Source organism: Ornithorhynchus anatinus, chromosome 4, assembly GCF_004115215.2.
Source record: "Ornithorhynchus anatinus isolate Pmale09 chromosome 4, mOrnAna1.pri.v4, whole genome shotgun sequence".
Classification (NCBI taxonomy): Eukaryota; Metazoa; Chordata; class Mammalia; order Monotremata; family Ornithorhynchidae; genus Ornithorhynchus; species Ornithorhynchus anatinus.
The window spans coordinates 118164570-118185503 of record NC_041731.1 but is presented as its reverse complement, the minus strand read 5'-3'; the positions used below and the strand labels follow the sequence as shown (position 1 = coordinate 118185503).

At 44.3% G+C, this 20934-nt stretch overlaps 1 long non-coding RNA gene across 1 annotated transcript; it reads left to right on the top strand.

Annotated features, from left to right (window-relative positions):
- The first annotated feature begins 1055 nt into the window (after positions 1-1055).
- LOC114811130 lies at positions 1056-6890 on the top strand. Its single transcript, XR_003758832.1, has 2 exons — positions 1056-1095; positions 6731-6890. It is a non-coding gene; the product is annotated as an uncharacterized LOC114811130 (long non-coding RNA).
- Positions 6891-20934: the final 14044 nt, after the last annotated feature.

The window sequence follows — 20934 nt, the reverse complement described above, 5'->3', positions numbered from 1 at the left end:
ATTTGTACTGATATCCGTCTCCCCGCCAAGCCTGTGCACTTGGTATTGGCAGAAATTGTCTCTATTGCTCTATTGTACTTTCCCAAGCACTTAATATGGTGCTCTGCACATGGTAAGTGTTCAATAAATATGATTGAATGAATGAATGAAGTTCTTCCCCCTTAATATCTGACAGACCATCATATACCCCACCTTCAAAGTCTTATTAAAATCACATTTCCTCAAAAAGGCCTTTCCAAACTAAGCCCTCATTTCCCTACTCTCTCACGATCCATCAATCAATGGTATTTATTGATTGCTTACCATGTGCTGAGCACTGTACTAAGCTCTTGGGAGAGTATGATATAACACTATTGGTTAGACGTTCCTTGCCCATCAGGAGTTTACAGACTAGCAGGGAAGACAGACATTAAAATAAATTATGGAATGTACCTAAGTATTGTGAGCCTGTGATTGGGGTGAATATCAAGGGCTTAAGAAGTTCAGACCTGAATGCTTAGGTGATGCAGACAGGAGAGAAAATAGGGGAAATGAGGGCCTTATTGGGGAAGGCCTCTTGTAAATAAGATTTTAATAAGGTTTTTGAAGGTGGGGAGAGTGGTGGTCTGTCATACATTGAGGAAGAAGGAGTTCCACAGTGAAGGGAGGACATGGTGTCCCAAGTTGACCCTAGGATACCGACCATCTCAAGGTCAAATGCTATCTCGTGACCTCCTGAGCCAGCAGGCGGAACTCAGAAGTGAGGGTGGGTCATCGCCCCCACAACCGAAACTGCCAGATTGACAGCGCAAACTGGGAATACAGAAGGTGCCCCTCGCCCCTGTGCCAATCGAATTAGGAATGGAAGAGGGGGAGGGCAGAGATTAGATAAACTGAGGCCGGAAGCTGGAATGGCCTAAGGGCACAGGTGATAAATACCTGCCGCCTCTTACTTTCTGTGCAGATGAACAGGACTTGCAGCAGCCAGCTGCGGGTCACCTCTGTCCAGAGCATGAGAAGGCCACTCTGCCTGCACCGAGTGAGGAGCCGTGGGATGGATGAGTGTCCCGTCCTGCTGAGCGCTCATGGGGTTGGAAGCCAGATGCTTCACCATGGGTATGTAATGTTTAAATGGATTTGATGTCTAAGTGGGTGCTTCCCCAGTGGGATGTGAATATGGTGGGAGGTAGCCGCCTCACCAAGTGTGAGTAGCACATAAGTGGATTTGATGTCTAAGTGGGTGCCTCCCGAGTGGGACGTGAATAGGTTGGGAGCTAGCCGCCTCACCAAGTGCGAGTAACCATAACTGGGTAATGCATAACTGAGTTGAACGCGTAAGTGTATGTAACTCCTAAGTGCATGTAACTCATAAGTGTATCTAACTCATTAAGTGTTCAACGCATAAGTGTATTTAATGCAAAGGTGGATTACTCCTGGTTGGGGCGAGCACATGGTGGGAGCCAGCCGGCTCACCACGTTGTGAGTAAATCATAAGTGGGCTCGGGTGTCCTGCCACAGGCAAGTAACATACCAGTGTATTCCTCCCATTAGGGAAGCTTTAACACCATATTTCTCCCAAAAGGGAAGGCCGATTTGTCGCCTCTAAATAATTAATTAATTCAATTTGCCCCACGGAATAAATTATATACAAAACTCAGGTTTTCCATCTCCAGCCTCTCTCTCTCTCGCCGTGCCGATTCCGAAAGAACCTGTCCCTGGCCACGGGTGACACATGGGCAAGGGGTTGGCAGCGAGATAGATGAGCTTTAGGTACAATGAGTAGTTTGGTGTTAGGGAATTCAAGTGAGTGGTTTGGGTCATAATAGGAAATCAGTGAGATTAGGTAAAAGAAGCAAGATGATTGAGTGCATTAAAGCCAGTGGTAAGGAGTTTCTGTGTGATATGGAGTTGGATGGGTAACCAGTAGAGGTTTTTTGAAGAGGGGGGAGATGTGAACTGAAATTTCTTTTAGAAAATGATCCGAGCAGCACAGTGAAGTAAGGACTGGAGTCGGGAGACAGGAGACAGGAGGCCGGCAAGGAGGCTGATACATTAGTCTAGGCAGGATATGATAAATGTTTGGATCAGCACAAAGCAGTTCGGGTGGAGGGGACAAGAAGGATTTTATGGTATTGTGAAGGTAGACCAACAGGATTTCATGGCAGATTGAATGTATGGGTTGAATGAAAGAGAGGAGGTGAGTATAATGCCAAGGGTAGGGGTTTGTGAAATGGGGAGGAGAGAGCTGTTGTTTATAGTAATGGGGAAAGCAGGGAAAGGATAGGGTTTGGGTGTGAAAATAAAGAATTCTGTTTTGGATGTGTTAAGTTTAATGTCTCAATTGGACATCCAAGGAGAGACATCTGAATGGCAGGAGGAAATGTGAGACAGCAGAGAAGGAGAGAAGTCAGGGTCAGAGAGGTAAATTTGGGAATCATCCATGTAGAAATTACAGTTGAAACTATGGGAGAGAATGATTTCTCCAACAGAATGGGTGTAGATGGAAAATAGGATCTCTCCCTTCTGGATAGGTTATGCACTTTGATAAGCACTTATTTGTGTGTGTGTGTGTGCGTGGCATTTATTAAGCACTTACTGTGTGCCAAGAACTGTACTAAACACTGGAGTAGCTATAAGTTAATCAGGTTGGACACAGTCCCTGCCCCTAGTGGAGCTCACAGTCTCAATCCCCATTTTACAGATGAGTTAACTGAGGCACAGAAAAGTTAGGTGACTTGCCCGAGGTCACACAGCAGGCAGGTGGCAGAGCTGGGATTAGAACCCAAGGCCATTGACTCCTAGGCCTGTGATTTATCCAGTATGCCACACTGCTTCCCTCACTTCAGTATTCACCTCACCCTCAACCCTTCAGCACTTATGTACAAATATATCTGTAATTTATTTTAATGTCTGTCTCCCTCTCTATCATATAAACTCTTGATGGGCAGAGAATATCTACTAACTCTGTTCCATTAGATTCTCTCAAACACTTAGTCCAGTGCTCTGAACACAGTAAGCACTTAATAAATACGAGTAATTGAATAATTGATTAAATGTTCTTCTCCTCTAGTCTTGTCTTATACCGTCAAGTCGTTTCCAACCCATAACAACACCATGGACACATCTCTCCCAGAACAACCCCCTTCCATCCATCTGCCATCATTCTGGTAGTGTATCAATAAAGTTTTCTTGGTAAAAATACAGAAGTGGTTTAGCAGTGCCTCCTTCCACGCAGTAAACTTGAGTCTCCTCCCTCGACTCTCTCCCAGGCTGCTGCTGCTGCTCAACACGAGGGAGTTTTGACTTGTAGCAGATTTCATGCCACTTGCTAGCCACTGATGAAGCTAGGAATGGAATGGGTAGGCTTCTGCTTGACTCTCCTTCCCATAGCTGAGACTGGTAGAGTACTGGAAACTCTCCAAGTGTGACCCTGAAAGGGGTCTCCTCTACAGAATATAAGAATCCTATGGTAAGGGAACATGTCTCATGTTTCTGTTTTTGTTTTTTGGGGTTTTTTTCCAAGTACTTAGCATAGTATACTGCATCAATTGTGCTGCACTAGGGAAAGTAGTGTGGACTAGTGGAAAGAGCCCAGGCCTAGGAGTCAGAGGACCTGGATTCTAATCGCAGATCTGCACTTGTCTGCTGTGTGACCTTGGTTGATCATTTAACTGCTCTGTGCCTCAGTTTCCTCATCTGTAAAATGGAGATTAAATCCTACTCTCTCCTATTTATGCTGCAACCCACATGTGAGACAGGGACTGTGTACAACCTGATCATTTTGTATGTCTAACCCAGTGGTCAGTACAGTGTTTGGCGCATAGTAAGCACTTAACAAATACCATTAAGAAAGGTGCTCAATAAATGCTGCTTCTGCTGCAACTATCATTATTACAAATAGTCACACTTTCAAGAGTAAAAATAGCAGTGCACATTCTGAAGCAGATTCTGTTTACAGAGCAAATGAATCTAAGTTCAGTATTAAAGATGTCTTTAGCTGTAGAAATGTTACCTTTTCTCAGGTCCCCGAAAGGAAATTATATCTCAACACCTCAAGTCAATCAAGCAATCAATCAATGGTATTTATGAAGTGATAATTAACTTCAGCCACATTGGATTGAAAACGGCTGCAAGATTCTTTCAGATTCCATCAATGTTTTTGAAAACCCACTTTTCCTTTTTTAAAAATTTTTTTCAACTTTCAATTGTTGTCCCTTTCTCGCTACAAGTGAATCTGTGTGTTTAGCACAAATCACTCACTCCTGAAAATTCAAATGCCTTTCAGAGAGTATCCTGCAAAAAATTTGGCATCTTCTATGGTGATAAGAGAAATTTCTCACTTCCAAATTTGCTACCATTTTAGCTTTTCCTACCCATTGTTTGTTAGATTATTGAATTTATAATCTTATAATTAAGATTCAATGCTTGAAGTTCAGTGAAAATAACTTTCTAGATTTTTTCCCTTTACATAAATCCTGGGGAATTTGTTGGTATAACAATAATATAGGCACTTTTGAATTTGTGCATATTTAGACTTTTATGTAGCAGTTTGGTCAACTTTACAGACTTTTACTAAGTCATTATAATGGCTTTCCCATTTACTCCTGAGTGTAGTGGTTTTGGCTAGACTGACAAAATAAGAGATTATATAGTATTATGCATCTCTGTAAGAATCCATAAACCATATATCCTTCAATTTGGTATTGATGGTTTACCCTGCTGTGATCATGTCATCCAACTTTTATGTCCCATTTTCTGTAGTCATATGCTAATTTCTTTTGTATGGCCAAGGCTGAATTTCAAATATTTTTAAATGTATTTTAAAAGCCTATTTTAAAATGTATCTGCCTATGTTGCATTGCGACGTTTTATGAATTTGAAATGCTATTTTTTCCTCAATCTTTTGGAACGCTCATAAATGACTACAAGATGATTCTGTGAATATAAATGTCAGTGCAATTTAAAACGATCTCTGGTTGGTACTACAAAGTTAAGTCTGTTGGATGCCAGTGATATCAACCACCCAAATACTCTCTTGTCCTTTTGCACCTTAAAACATTTAATCCTGATTATGTCTAGCGCCGAAAAACACATCTGTCGAAGTGAGAGACTGAGAAGTTTAAAACCCAGTGGAATGAAGAAGTATTACCATCTTATTGTATTCAATCCTGGTGCTGTCACTTTCCTTAAATTAATTAATCTTTGTATGTTTTGGAGCTTATTAAAATAACCGAGAGCCAGAAGGTAAGTTTATTTTAGGTCTGAATCTAATTGTTGAGATGAATAAATGATTTGACCCATTGCCTTAAATCTTTATTATGGAGGAGTCTTCTGTCGCAAAACTAACTTTGGCTCCATTCCTCCTGTTTGAATCCATCAGTGGTATATTTTGATCACTTACTGTGCACAGAACACTGTACTAAGTGCTTGAGAGAGTTGGTAGACACATTCCTTGGCCACAGCGAGCTTCCAGTTAGATGCACAGAGGGTACCTACCCATCAGGCTCAGAAGAGCTGCTCATCTTCCCTCCAGACCCTCCCTTGTTCACTTCTGAAAGCCAGATTATGTCTCCTTTCATTTTTTCCTTTTGAGAACCATTATGGGCTTGTAGAAAGAACAAAAGTCTAGCAATTCCCTTAACCTCTGTGCCTCAGTTTCTTCATCTGTAAAATGGGAATGCAATATCCATTCTCCATTCCAGTTAGACTGTGAACCAAATGGGCCAGAGTCCGTGTTCGATCTGCTTATCCTGTATCTGCCCCGGTGCTTAATATTTGCTCGGTACACAGGCATAGATAAAAAAAAAAATCTCTGCTTTTACGTGGGGAACATTGATTGTGTGTCTCCAAGGCCCAGACACATTGGGGATTTGGGAAGCAGCATGGTGCAGTAGAAAGAGCATAGGCCTGGGAGACAGAGGACCTGGATTTTTATCCCAGCTCCACCACCTGTCTGCTGGGTGACCTTGGGCAAGTCACATAACTTCCGTACCTCAGTTTCCTCATCTGTAAAACAGGGATAAAGACTGTGAGCCTTATGTGGAACAGGGACTATGTCCAATCTGATTATCTTGTATATATTCCAGTGCTTAGTATAGTGCCTGCCATATAGTAAGCGTTTAACAAATACCAGAATTATTATTATCATTAGCATTAAATTTCAGTCATGTCCCCTCTCCACCTTCTTCTTCCCAGCCTGAAGAGTCCTAATCTTTTCAGAAGCTGATCCATCCCCTCTTGTCACCACGCTGGGGAGTTATGGGGAATCCAGTCTCTCCTCTGCACTGGGCTAATCAAGCCTGATTCAGTTCTCAGAGTGGCTTCTCGCTGTTTTACATCTACTTTGGAAGGAAAATTCCTGTGTCAGAGCCCTAGGAGACCAGACCCTTTAGTGCACTGTCACCTTCACTGTGTAGCTAACTCTGGGACACCCTAAATGGCCACTGAAAGAGTTCATACCCCTCCCAAAGTGCTTAACTGATCATTGAGGAATTGCTTCCGGACAGGGAAAATTTGGGTTCCCTGTAATCTGAATGCAGATGATATATCAGTTTAACTAGCTTCTTTACTTGCAGACTCCAAAGAGATTAATAGATTCAAGGATGAAAGAGTTTTGAAATTTTGAAATTTTGTTTTGAAATTATTAACCAGTAATGAAACCTTACAGATTTTAGTTAAAATGTCAGAGTTGAATACTTACTTCTCATTTTGACATCGACTCTGTGTTTTAACCTTTGTTTTATTTGCTCAGCTCCGAGTAACAGATATTTGTCACCTGAAACCATCAGATATTTCCGAAGTGATCACATGGCTACTGAAAATAAATATTCTGGAAGGATCCTTCTCATTGAATGATATGACCAGGACAGACATTTTAACTCATCTTAGTCGAAATAAATACCTGAGAACAAGTTTTTTGTTGTGTTTGTTTAATGAACATGATTTTATATGAGAAAATGAGAGATACCATTTCTGAGTTATACTACTGGTCCCACTAATATTCTGCCTCACTAATTTTCTCCTTAGTCATCCATTATAGCTCAGATTCTAATTGACCTATGTCCCTCCTGAACACTAATGATAATAATAATAATAATGATGGTGCTTATCAATCACTTCCTACATACTAAGCACTATACTGAGGACTGGGGTAGGTACAAGGTAATCAGATCAACTCATTCTTGCCCCATACAGGGCTCTCGATCTAAGAGATAGGGAGAGTAGCTATCTTTAAGTCCATTTTTTGAGATGAGAAAAAGGATCACAGAGGGACTACTTTGACTTGTCCAAAGTTACACAGCAGACAAGTGGCCAACCAGAACCTGATTCCAGATCTCCTGACCACTCAAATGCTGTTACCCTAAGCCATGGTGCTACACTTGAATTTATGGAATAACTCCCCTCTCCTAATTGATTCTGGCCTTGGACTTTTCTTATAACTCCTATTAGATTTGGGATGTTCTTAAATCCAGGTCAAGGCCCTTGAAACATCCTTTCTCTGAGAATGCCCATGGACTGACTGTAAGGGAGAATTGTGGGGACTGGTGTGGGGAAGGACCAAAGAGATGGGAATGAGAAGAGAACTCCATTGCTTAGAACAGCGTTTGGCACATCTTTTCTTGTCTTATGCTGTCGAGTGGTTTCCAACCCATAGAGACGCCACGGACACATCTCCCCCAGAATACCCCACCTCCGACCACAGTCGTTTTGGTAGTGTATCCATAGGGTTTTCTTGGTAAAGAGATGGAAGTGGTTTAATCATTGCCTTTTTCCATGCAGTAAACTTGAGTCTCTGTCCGTGACTCTCTCCCATGCTGCTGCTGCTGCCCAACACAGGTGAGTTTTGACTCATAACAGATTGTCTTCCACTTGCTAGCCACTGTCCAAACTAGGAATGGAATAGGTATGCCTCTGCTTGACTTTCCCTCCTGGAGCCGTGACTGGTAGCTTACTGAAAATTCTCCTGGTGTGATCCTGAGAGGGGGTGTGGCACATAGCATGAATTTAACAAATGTCGTGATTTTTATTATCATTTAGAGAGCAAGTTGGGAAAAACAATAGTAGTGGCATTTATTAAGTGTGTACTATGTGGAAGGCACAGTCTTAAGAGGGTGGGAGAGCAGGTGTCTTATCTCCATTTTACAGTTGAGGAAAGTGAATCCTAGAGAGGTTAAGAGATTTGTCCAAGGTCACAATGCAGACCAGTAGCAGAGCTGGGAATAAAACACAGGTGTCCTACTTTCTAATCCTGTGCTTGTTCCACTGGGCCAGGCTGCCCTGGGGGATACACTGGGCCAGGCTCACATCTCCTCCTGCCTCCAGGACGTCTCCACCTGGATGTCGGCCCGCCACCTAAAACTCAACATGAGCAAGACTGAGCTCCTCATCTTCCCTCCCATACTCGGTCCTCTCCCAGACTTCCCTATCACCGTGGATGGCACGACCATCCTTCCCGTCTCTCAGGCCCGCAATCTCGGTGTCATCCTTGACTCGTCTCTCTCGTTCACCCCACACATCCTATCCGTTACCAAGACCTGCCGGTTTCACCTTTACAATATCGCCAAGATCCGCCCTTTCCTCTGCACCCAAACGGCTACCTTACTGCTACGGGCTCTCGTTATATCCCAGCTAGACTACTGTGTCAGCCTTCTCTCTGACCTCCCTTCCTCCTCTCTCACCCCGCTCCAGTCTATTCTTCACTCCGCTGCCCGGCTCATCTTCCTGCAGAAACGATCTGGGCATGTCACTCCCCTTCTTAAACACCTCCAGTGGTTGCCTATCAACCTCCACTCCAAACAAAAACTCACTCTAGGCTTCAAGGCTCTCCATCACCTTGCCCCTTCCTACCTCTCCTCCCTTCTCTCTTTCTACCGCCCACCCCGCACGCTCCGCTCCTCTGCCGCCCACCTCCTCACCGTCCCTCGGTCTCACCTATCCCGCCATCGACCCCTGAGCCACGTCCTCCCACAGTCCTGGAATGCCCTCCCTCCTCACCTCCACCAAACTGATTTTCTTCCCCTCTTCAAAACCCGACTTAAAACTCACCTCCTCCAAGAGGCCTTCCCAGACTGAGCTCCTCTTCTCCCTCTACTCCCTCTACCACCCCCCCTTCACCTCTCCACAGCTTAACCCTCTTTTCCCCCCATTTCCCTCTGCTCCTCCCCCTCTCCCTTCCCATCCCCTCAGCACCGTACTCGTCCGCTCAACTGTATATATTTTCATTACCCTATTTATTTTGTTAATGAAATGTACATCGCCTTGATTCTATTTAGTTGCTATTTTTTTTACAAGATGTTCTTCCCCTCGACTCTATTTATTGCCATTGTTCTTATCTGTCCGTCTCCCCCGATTAGACTTTAAGCCTGTCAAAGGGCAGGGACTGTCTCTATCTGTTACTGACTTGTTCATTCCAAGCACTTAGTACAGTGCTCTGCACATAGTAAGTGCTCAATAAATACTATTGAATGAATGAATGAATGGATTTACGGAATGTATGTCTCCTCCTATAGACTGTAAGCTTGTGTAGGCAGGGAATGTGTCTATCGACTGTCGTGTTGTACTCTCTCTAGTGCTTAGTACAATGGTCTGCACAAAGTAAGTGCTCAATAAATACCACTGATGATGATGATATAAAGGGGAAGCAGGGGTTGGCAGGTTGAGATTGGGCATATGAAGCTCATTGTGGGTAGGGAACATGCCTGCCAACTCTATTATACTGTATTCTTGCAAGTGCTGAATACAGTGCTGCATATAGTAAGCTCTCAGTAAATATTCATTCATTCAATAGTATTTATTGAGCGCTTACTATGTGCAGAGCACTGTACTAAGTGCTTGGAATGTACAAATCGGTAACAAATAGAGACAGTCCCTGCCCTTTGATGGGCTTACAGTCTAATCGGGGGAGACAGACAGACAAGAACAATAGCAATAAATAGAATCAGGGGGATGAACATCTCATTAAAACAATAGCAAATAAACAGAATCAAGGCGATGTACATTTCATTAACAAAATAAATAGGGTAATGAAAATATATACAGTTGAGCAGATGAGTACAGTGCTGAGGGGATGGGAAGGGAGAGGGGGAGGAGCAGAGGGAAATGGGGGGAAAAGAGGGTTTAGCTGTGGAGAGGTGAAGGGGGGCGGTAGAGGGAGAGAGGGAGAAGGGGAGCTCAGTCTGGGAAGGCCTCTTGGAGGAGGTGAGCTGTAAGTAGGGTTTTGAAGAGGGGAAGAGAATTAGTTTGGTGGAGGTGAGGAGGGAGGGCATTCCAGGACCGTGGGAGGGTGTGGCCCAGGGGTCGATGGCGGGATAGGTGAGAACGGGGGACAGTGAGGAGGTGGGCAGCAGAGGAGTGGAGCGTGCGGGGTGGGCAGTGGAAAGAGATAAGGAAGGAGAGGTAGGAGGGGGCAAGGTAATGGAGAGCCTTGAAGCCTAGAGTGAGAAGTTTTTGTTTTGTGGGGTGGTTGATAGGCAACCATCACTGATAGGCAAATACCACTGATGATGATATGAAGGAGGTTTTAATACATATATTGACATAATCCACCATGAATTCCTTTCATAAGCACTGCTCTGGAAAAGATGTACCCAATTTACCAGTTACTTCCTATTGGTACAACTGCCTTTTCACAAATACGCTATCACTATGCAGTGTCCCAAGTAGCTGAATTGTACCTAGCTTAACCAGTTTGAACAAACCTCTGATCTAGACTGTAAGCTCCTTATGGGCGGGGAATGTGTCTACAAACTCTGTTGTACTGTACTTGCCCAAGCACTTAATACAGAGCCCGGCATAAGTAAACACTCAGTAAATATGATTGACTGATTGATAACAGTGGCTTACAGTCCGTGAATATTTCATCTTAATTCTTTTTCATTTTAATGAAAGATATTCTCAGATTCATATCACATGCCCCCTTAGAGCAAAGGATAGCTGTTTAATATGCGCTCCATAAATATCAATGATTGATACTTACATCTCTTCAGCCTCACTGACAAACTCACATAAATCTCATTATTAGTCATGTCATTTTTACTCCTAAAGAACAGCTCTAAATACTGTAAAAGTGACATGACCATTATTTACCCAAACAAGCTAATGTTGTGGTTGTGATGGTACACTGGTCTCGGGACTGAACCACCTCTATCCCGTCTTCTGACATTATGCCATTGCTTTGGACCCCTAGCTGGCCTCTGCTCCCAATTTCCTCTAATTGCTCCCTGGAGGAATGGAATATGTGACATGGATATAATAATAATTGTGTTATTTTTAAGCACTTACTATGTGCCAGGCACCGTACTAAGCACTGGGGTGGATGCAAGCAATTGGGTCCTGAGTAGAACAGTCTCAATCCCCATTTTACAGATGAGGCAACTAAAGCCCAGATAAGTGAAGTGAGTTGCCCGAGGTCATACAGCAAACAAGTGGAGGAACCAGGATTAGAACCCATGACCTTCTGACTCCCAGGCCCATGCTCTATCCACTAAGCCACCGCTGCTTCCAACAGTCCACTCCAGGTCTCCTTGTGTAGTTGTGGATTCACTTTGAGTAGGACTCTGTTGGTGGTGGAGGGGTACCTGGAATACTGGGAATATTCTTGTTCATGGAAGGGAATGGTGTAGTAGATAAAGCATGGACCTGGGAATCAGAAGTTCATGAGTTCTAATCCCCACTCCAAGTGTCTGTTGTGTGACCTTGGTCAAGTCACTGTACTTCTATGTGCCTCGGTTACCTTATCTGTCAAATGGGAGATTGAGACCAAGAGCCCAAAGTGGGATAGAGTGTGTCCAACCCGATTTGCTTGTATCCACCCCAGTTTTAGTACAGTGTTTGGATCATAGTAAGTGCTTAACGGATTCCATAATAATAATGAGTATAAGAGTAATATCATGAGTAATTATATGAGTAATAATAATACTAATAGGTTACTATATACTATATATTACTAATATATAGTAATAATCATAATAATATTATATATGTATTATTATTACTAGAATCCTGTCACCACAAAGGAGATTTCCTGTGTGTGATTTTTCTGGGAAGCTATCAAACTGCCTCAACAGGTTTGTATTACCAGTATCAGACAGGCATGTGATGATCAGAAATTCATCAATTTATTTCCTTACACAAGAGATTGCCTCTTCTAGAAGCTCTTCCCCCAGAGTGTCTTTGATTAAGCAAAAAAACCCAGAGGAAACACTATATGTTATATCATTGGTTGAGTATTTTCTATGAACTCTTCATTACCACAGACTCTCAGCTTGAAGGTTCATGGCTTTGTTAACAATTTATAAGGCATCTTCACTTTGGTTTTGAGGGAAAAGAAGCCTATAATGAAGCAATGGACTCACTGAGGCTCTTTTTAATGGAATTTGTCAAATGTCTTTGTGCCAGGTACTGTTCTAAACACTGGGATAAATAAACGATCAACAGGTTGAACACAGTCCTGGCCCCACATGGGTCTCACAGTATAAGTCAGGGAGGAGGATTTAACCTCCCATTTTACAGTTGAGGTAACTGAGGTACAGCGAAGAAAAATGACTAGCTGTCACAAGGTGACCCCGGTCACCCATCATCTCAAGATCAAATGCTATCTTGTGACCTCCCCAGTCAGCAAGTGGAACTTGGAAGTGCCAGTGGGATACTGTCCCCAACACCAAAACCGCAAGACTCACAGCCCAAGCCGGGAATACAGAAGGTGTCCTCGCCCCCATGCCAATTAAATTAGGTATGGAAGAGTGGGGAGGGCAGACATTGGATAAACTGAGGTCGAAAACTGGAATGGCCTAGAAGCAGAGGTGATAAATATCTGCGGCCTCTGTCCTTCTGTGCAGCTCATTGAGATTTGTAGCACCTGGCTGCAGGTGGCCTCTGTCCAGAGCTTGGGATGCCCGCTCTGCCCACACTGAGTGAGGAGCTGTGGGCTAGGTAAGTGTCCCATCCCGCTAAACACCCATGGGGCTGGAAGCCAGGTGCTTCACCACGGGTGTGTAATGCATCAGTGGATTCCTCCCGAGTAGTAAGTACTCCTGGGTGGGAGCTAGCCACCTCACCATGGATATGTAACACATAAATGGATTCCTTGTCTAAAATAATCAAATAATTCATTTCGCCTCATGGAATAAATTTGTATAAAACTCAGGCTTTCTGTCCCCGGTCTCTCTCTCTCTCTCTCTCTCTCTCACCGCGCTGATTTCCGAACAAACCTTTCCCAGGGCGATGGGTGACATTTGACCAAAGCCACACAGCAGACAAGTGGTGGAGCTGGGATTAGAAGCCAGGTCCTCTGGCAGGGATATAGGGGCACCCATAGCCTGCAGGGAAGCAGCGAGACTTAGTAAAAAGAACATAGACCTGGCAGTCAGGAGTCACCATCCTGGTCCTAGCACTGCCACTAGCCTGCTGTGTCACTGAAGGCAAATTCCTGTGCCACAGTTTCTTCACCTGTTAAAGGAAATTAGATTTCTGTCCTTCCTACCTGTAAGCTTGTTGTGGGCAGGGAATCTGCTTATTGTTGTATTGTGCTCTCCGAAGCACTTAGTACAGTGCTCTGCACAGAGTGAGCACTGACTAAATATAATTGAATGAATGAATGATTGATCATAAACCCCGTTTGGGACAGGGACTATTTTTTTCTGAGCTCATTGTATAGTAAGTGTTCAATAAATGTCATAATTGAATTCAGAACAGTGTGTTTCACCAGACTAAATAGGAAGCTTAATTTTGAAGTATCTTACATTGGGCCTAAAGGAAAAGATTCAGAATGCCTATGGAACTTGAAAAGCAGCATCCTATAGGACACTGATATAATTCAGATTCATAATCAATGCATAAAATCATTTAATAAATTAGATTTAACAAGGTGGATATAAAAAATAGTGGTTAATAGCTAAGGTGCAATATCTGTAAAATATCTGTAAAATGGGGATGAAGACTGGGAGCCCTATGTGGGACAACATGATTACCTTGTACCTACCCCAGTGCTTAGAACAGTGCTTGGCACCACTTAAATACCATCATCATTGTCATTATCATCATTATCATCAAGATCAAGCTACACTGAGTAGGTTGGCATTAAAGGAGCAAAGCATGTAGGCTGGGTTGTAGTAGGATAGTAATGAGGTGAGGTGGAGGGGCAAGGTGACTGAGTGCTTTAAAGCTGATGGTAAGGAGCTTTCGTTTGATGCAAAAGTAGATGGACAACCTCTATACGTTCTTAAGGAGTGGGGAAATATGGACTGAACGTTTTTGAAAAAAAATCATCCAGGCAGCAGAGTGAAGTATGAACTGGAGTGGGGAGAGACTGGAGGTGGGGAGATCAGCAAGGAGGCTGATATAGTAATCAAGCCAGGATAGGATAAGTGCTTGGATTAATGTGGTAGCAGTTTGGACGGAGAGGAAAGGGTGGATTTTTAGCAATATCGTGAAGGTTGAACCACTAGGATTTAGTGATAGATTGAATATGTGGGTCTAATGAGAGAGAGGAGTCAAGGATAACACCAGGGTCACCATTTTATGACAGGAAGGATGGCGGTGTTGTCCCCAGTGATGGGAAAGAGAAGGGGAGGACAGGGTTTGGGTGAGACGATAAGGATTTCTGTTTTGAACATGTTAAGCTTAAAGTGACAACTGGAGGAAATCCAAGTTTGCAGAGAGGGAGAGAGCTCAGGTTTGGAAATGTAGATTTGGGAGGCATCTAACTAGAGGTAGTAATTGAAGCCATCTGAGCAAATGAGTTCTCAAAGGAATGGGTGTAGATGGAGAATAGAGCCTTCATTCCTACTCCGTCCTGGGGAGGGCCAAGCGCATATGCACGGGTCCAGATGCCAAACACATGTTGTCTGCAGATCTGCCCTTTTATTGCTTTGACCATTTACAGATGAGTATGGCAGCACAAACCCTCCATGACCTTCCGGTGGTTTTGTATCGTCAATCCATTCCCACATCGTCAGTGGTTACCACAATCAGTCTTTTTGTCCTAATGGGGTACCCTGGGCTCTGCCATCTTGGGTTTGCTACTGCCATGGGGCTGAGGGTCCAGGGGTTCAGGATTTGAGCAATTGGTGGAGGTGAGATGCTGGAGTCAGACCCCCCAGGGGTCTCCACTGCCCTGGTCCCCACTGTCATGGGGCTGAGCTCTGGGGAGCTTGAAGGGAATGAAGCACCCATGGAGGGTCGGCAGAACCTGACGGGGTGAAGGAGAACCAGAACCAGTGATATGATTTCTGAGGGGATGTGACATCCTGACTATAACACTGCTCAGGTGGATGGCCACCGCCATCCTCAACACTGGGCCGGGGGTCACCCAGGCACATAGTTTGGGTAACATCAGCCCATCCAGCCACAAACGGGGTGGCCACTGATGGCAATAAAGAAATTCAGACAGTCTACCGGCAATCCCGTGATGGCATGCAAAATAATGGTTCTATGGGGACTCACGTGAAGAGTTTAGGGGAAAATTCAGAAAAATCGATCTAGTCTTGAATGCTTACCTTTACTCCAGTGTCATCGCATTCCCCTCCTCAATCTCTGTAAACATGGGTGCCCCTTTTGGGGTATGTGACTCAGAAACAGGAGCCAAGGTGGAAGGAACCAGGACACATAAATTAAAAGGTCAGACATAAATGTGTCTAGTGTCATTCCATTATTGGTTAAGCACAAACTATCTGAAAAACAGCCAAACCTTTATGAGATGTGGTGGCCATGCCTCTGCTGTTATACTGGACAGTCCAGTATAAAGTACAGACTAGAAATCGGGTGGTTTCTCCTGCTGATGGAGAGAGAGACAATTTAGCCAAGGTGAAAGAGCATCGGCCTTGGAGTCAGAGGATCTGTGCTCTAATCTCATTCTGGTTCCTACCTGCTGTGTGACCTTGGTCATCACTTAACTTCTTAGTTTAGTCCTTAGTACAGTGCTTTGCACACCATAAGTGATCAATAAATATGATTGAATGAATAGACTTCTCTGTGTCTCAGTTTCCTCATCTGTAAAATGGGATTCAGTACCTGTTCCCCACCCCCCAACCTTAGATTGTTTGATCCATGTGGGACACGAACCTGATTTCCTTACATCAACCCCAGTGTTTAATACAGTACATAGCAATAAATACCTTAACAAATACCACGATTATTATTATCAAGGTGGTGCATGAAAATACCATCCCTGACTCAAACCACCTGACCTCCATTCTCCCCACTTCGTTTCTTTTCCAGCCAAAGATCCAACAAAGAAAACCTCTTTTCACTAGCTCCCTAATAGTCAGAGATCATTAACCCTGCTAAGACTCAGGTGGAATCCCTTTGACCTGCCTGTAGTTTACCTTCAACCATTCATAGCCAGACCTGGGGTTTATTTCTAATCTAACCTCACAGGCTTTTACTTTTATGCCCACAGAGGGAGGGCTGCTGTAGGTCACCTTATGTGCTAGATTTCCATAGTTGATGGATTTCACATCCAATAACACAAGGGCTTAGCACAACCCAGATCACACCCACACATACACACTTGTACCATCAAAGTTGTTGATGTTTGTGATGATGATCAGATTTTGTACTGGTTGAAGAGCACTCAACATTTTGCTCCAAGTAGCCAGTGGATGATCTAATCTAGGAGTACAGATCAATGGCTTTGAAGGGTAAAATTCCTTGCTCACTAATGCTTTCTCCTTAAAACACCAGAAACTTGGAATAGCTGGTCTCCACCCTCTTGGTTGCTTGCACAGGTCTTATTAACTCCTGTCAGTGAGCTGGCTTTTCCAGGAGTTGGATTCTGACACTGGCTTGAACAAGTCTTCAGAGGCTTCTTCTGGCTCCAGTCCTTGACTTCAAAGCCTATGGGCATGCAGGGTTGGAGAAGGGAGAGAAAACCCCTCTCTTGCTACTGCCTGGAACCCTGTTAGACCAGACAAGTGGATTCCCCTTTCAGACCAGGCCCATAGCACCCCTCCCTTGAATGGCATTGGGAAAGTGTAAGCCTCAACTAAGAGAAAAGGAGGAAGTGACAAAAGCTAGATGCAAGAAGACATTTGACTTTCCCCGCAAGAATTCAGCAGAAGCTTTGTGAGGCCGATGCACAGCAGCTGCTTCTGGCTTTAGCTGGGGTCGGGTAAGGACACGGCAGGAATTCTCCCAGGATGAAGAGCTGGGGCAAGTCTGGGTCAGACCTCCCTTCTGGTGAGTACTATGGAGTTGGCCTCACCCCTTACCTGCTCCTACTTATAGTTTAGTGGAGGGAGACAGACATAGGTAGATTTGGGAATTATGTTAAAATGTGAGTGAAGCTATAGGAGTGAGTTCTTGGATGGACTGGGTATAGAGGGAAAATAGAAGGAAATCCAGAGCTGAGCCTTGAGTGACCACCACAACTAAAGAGTGGGAGGCAGAGGAGGAATCTGTGAAAGAGATTCAGAGAGCGGCTAGAGAGAGAGAAGAACCAGGAGAGGACATTGTCATTAAAGCCAAGGTTAGATAATTGTTCCAGGAGAAGGGGTTGGCCCATAGGGTCAAAAAGCAGCTGAGTGGTCAGGGAACATTAGGAGTATTGGCCTTTGGATTCAGCAAGAAGGAGGTCATTGGTACCTTGTAGAGGGCAGGTTCTGTGGAGTGTGTCTGTTTATTGTTTTATTGTACTCTCCTAAACGTTTAGTACAGTGTTCTGCCCACTGTGAGGACTCAATAAATACAAATAAATGAATGAATGGGGAATGAATCAGATTACAAGAGGTGATTGGAGAAGAAATGGAAGCTGCTAGTGTAGACAACTCTCTCAAAGGGTTTGAAAAGGAAAGGAGGAGAGATATGGGGTGATAACTGGAACACAAGGGAGCATATTTTTTTTTAGGATGAGGAAACATGAGTATGTTTGAAAGTAGTGAGAAAAGATCCATTGGCAGTCAGAGTGGGAGGAAGGGAGGGGCCAAGTGTTTTGATAAGGAATGAAATGATGGATTAGGAAGAGCAGGTAGAAGGGGTAGATTTTGAGAGAAGGTGGGAGATTGCCTAAAAAGGAGCCTCAGAGAAGAGACTGGGGCTGGGGGATGAGGGGAGAAGGGACAGAGGCAGTGGCAGAGATTGGCACTTTGCTGTCCTCACCTTCAGTTACCTGAGCTTGGTTCATTGAGGTTTCTGGATTCACAGAGAGAAGTGAATAGCCTGCAAGGACAAGGGCCTTGTCCCTAGAGAAGCTGCATGGCCTAGTGGCGTGGCTCAGTGGAAAGAGCACGGGCTTTGGAGTCAGGGCTCATGAGTTCGAATCCCAGCTCTGCCACTTGTCGGCTGTGTGACTGTGGGCAAGTCACTTCACTTCTCTGGGCCTCAGTTCCCTCATCTGTAAAATGGGGATTAAGACTGTGAGCCCCACGTGGGACAACCTGATTCCCCTATGTCTACCCCAGCGCTTAGAACAGTGCTCGGCACATAGTAAGCGCTTAACAAATACCCACATTATTATTATTATTATTAGTGTGTAGAGCCCAAGCCTTTGAGTCAGAACAACCTGGGGTGTAATCCTGCCTCTGTCACTTACCTGCTACGTGACCATGGGCAATCACTTAACTTCTCTGTGCCTCATCTCCCTTATCTTAAAGGAATTAAGATTCCCTTAATCCTGGGGATTAAGATGGTGAGCCCATCCTGTCCTACCTGATTATCTTGTATCTGCCTCAATACTTAGAACTGTGTTTGCAATGTAGTAAGCACTTAACGAATACCATGGGGGAAAAAAGGAGGTGGGGGGTGCTTGGTCTGAAGGGTGGAAGGTCTAGCTCCTAGTCCAGATTCTACCTTTGCAAATCATGGGAAAGGGGAGCCACATCCCAACTCTACCTTGCTACCCAACTTCCATGGGCTGCCACCTAGCCACCCATCTGCCATCTCAGCTTCATTGGCACCTGCCCCTGTGCCTGCTCCCAAAGCTGGCACTGCTTCATGAGAGCTGCTTTCTCAGTGAGGTGTTGTGGGCAGCGGGCAGAAGTTTTGGGTGAGTGGGAGAGAAGCCTGACCCTGATCTCCAAGGCCCTGCCTGTCCTCAAGTGTGGTGCCCCCCACCCCTCCTGTTCCCTCTTGCTGCTGCCCTGCACTCACCCTAGCCTCACTCTCGGTTACCTTGGAGTAAGAACAATAATAATAATTGCAGCACCTAAGTGCTCACTATGTGCCATGCACTGTAATAATAATAATAATGTTGGTATTTAAGTGCTTACTATGTGTCAAGCACTGTTCTAAAAGCTGGAGTAGATACAAGGTAATCAGGTTGTCCCATGTAGGAATCACAGTCTTCACCCCCATTTTACAGATGAGGTAACAGAGGCACAGAGAAGTTAGGTGACTTGCCCAAGGTGACTGTACTGAGCGTGGGGGTGGATACAAGTTCCCTCTGTCAACTTGATTCGCTCCCTTTGCTCTACCCCTGTCCCAAAACACATGTATATATGTATATATAATTCTATTTATTTATATTGGTGCCTGTTGACTTGTTTTGATGTCTGTCTCCCCCCTAGACTATAAGCCCGCTGTACTTTCCAAGCGCTTAGTACAGTGGTCTGCACATATAAATGTTCAATAAATATGATTGAATGAATGAATAAATGAATGAATGAATGAAAGTTTGATGCAGCTCTAGCTGGGTTGGGATTAGGGTTCTCTAGGGTTGTCCCTAGAGTAGCAGTGCTGCCTGGTGGCTAGAACATGGGCCTGGACATCAGCAGCACCTGGGTTCTAATCCCGGCTCTATTCCTTGTCTGCTGCATGACCTAGGACAAGTCACTTAACTCCTCTGTGCCTCAGTTTCCTCAGATGTTAAATGGGGGTTGAGTCCATGAGTCCCAAGTGGGACATGGACTAAGTCCAACCCGATTACCTTCTATCTAGCCCCGAGCTTAGTACGGTGCCTTGCACATAGTAAGCATGTAACAAATACCATAAGAATAAAAAAAAATCAGGTTACTTCCATTTGGTGACAGCAGAGTTTTCTTTTTTTTCCTCTTCTTCTTCCCCAAGCAAGTTACTCTACAATTGAAGAAAAATGAATTTACCATGGCAACTAAAGCAAGGCACAGGACAAATTCCAAATTTTCTCAGAAGAGGAGAGCTATTAAAGAAACGCTGTCAGCAGGGCAAGGTATGTATTTTGGGCTGTGAAACTGTGCAGGCAGCAGGCCAAAATGCACACAGCCTGCATCGTTCACTCCTGACGCCTTTCGTTGAGAAATGCAAGTAAGATTCAGAATGCTTATTTTAAAATAATGAAGAGTTATATTGGACTTAGACTCAGGATGAACCTAAAGCAGTCATTCCCCATTCCTAAAAGAGCTATCAGTTATCTTTTCGTGATTAGAGTCATTATCAACAAAGCTGTGGATAGTTTTCCTACACCTGTCCCGCGACTTGAGAATGAAGCCACATAAGTATGAACTGGAGAGGGGAGAGACAGGATGGTCAGTGAGGAGGCCGATGCAATAGTAAAGCCAGAAAATAAGCATGGTTAACAATAATAATGATATTTGTGGTATTTATTAATCACCTACTCTACTGAGTGCTGGGGTACATGCAAGATAAATCGGGCTGGACAGAGTCCCTGTTTCACATAGGTGTCCCAGTCTCAGTCCGCATTTTACAGATGATGTAACTGAGGCACAGAGAAGTTAGGTGACTTGCCCAAGGTCACACAGCAGACAAGTGTGTGGAGCCAGGATTAGAACCCGGGTCCTTCTGACTCCCAGGCCCATACTCTATCCACTAGTCTGGATGGAAAGGAAAAGGTGGATTTTTAGTGATGCTGTGAAGGAAGTACTGAGAAGTTTTCATGATAGATTAAATATCTGGGTAGAATGAGAGAGAAGAGTCAAGGATAATACCAAGGTTGCAGACCTGTGAGATAGGGAGGATCATGGAGGATGGTGGTACTGCCTTGTTGGGAAATTCATGGAGCAGACAGCATTTAGGTGGGAAAATGAG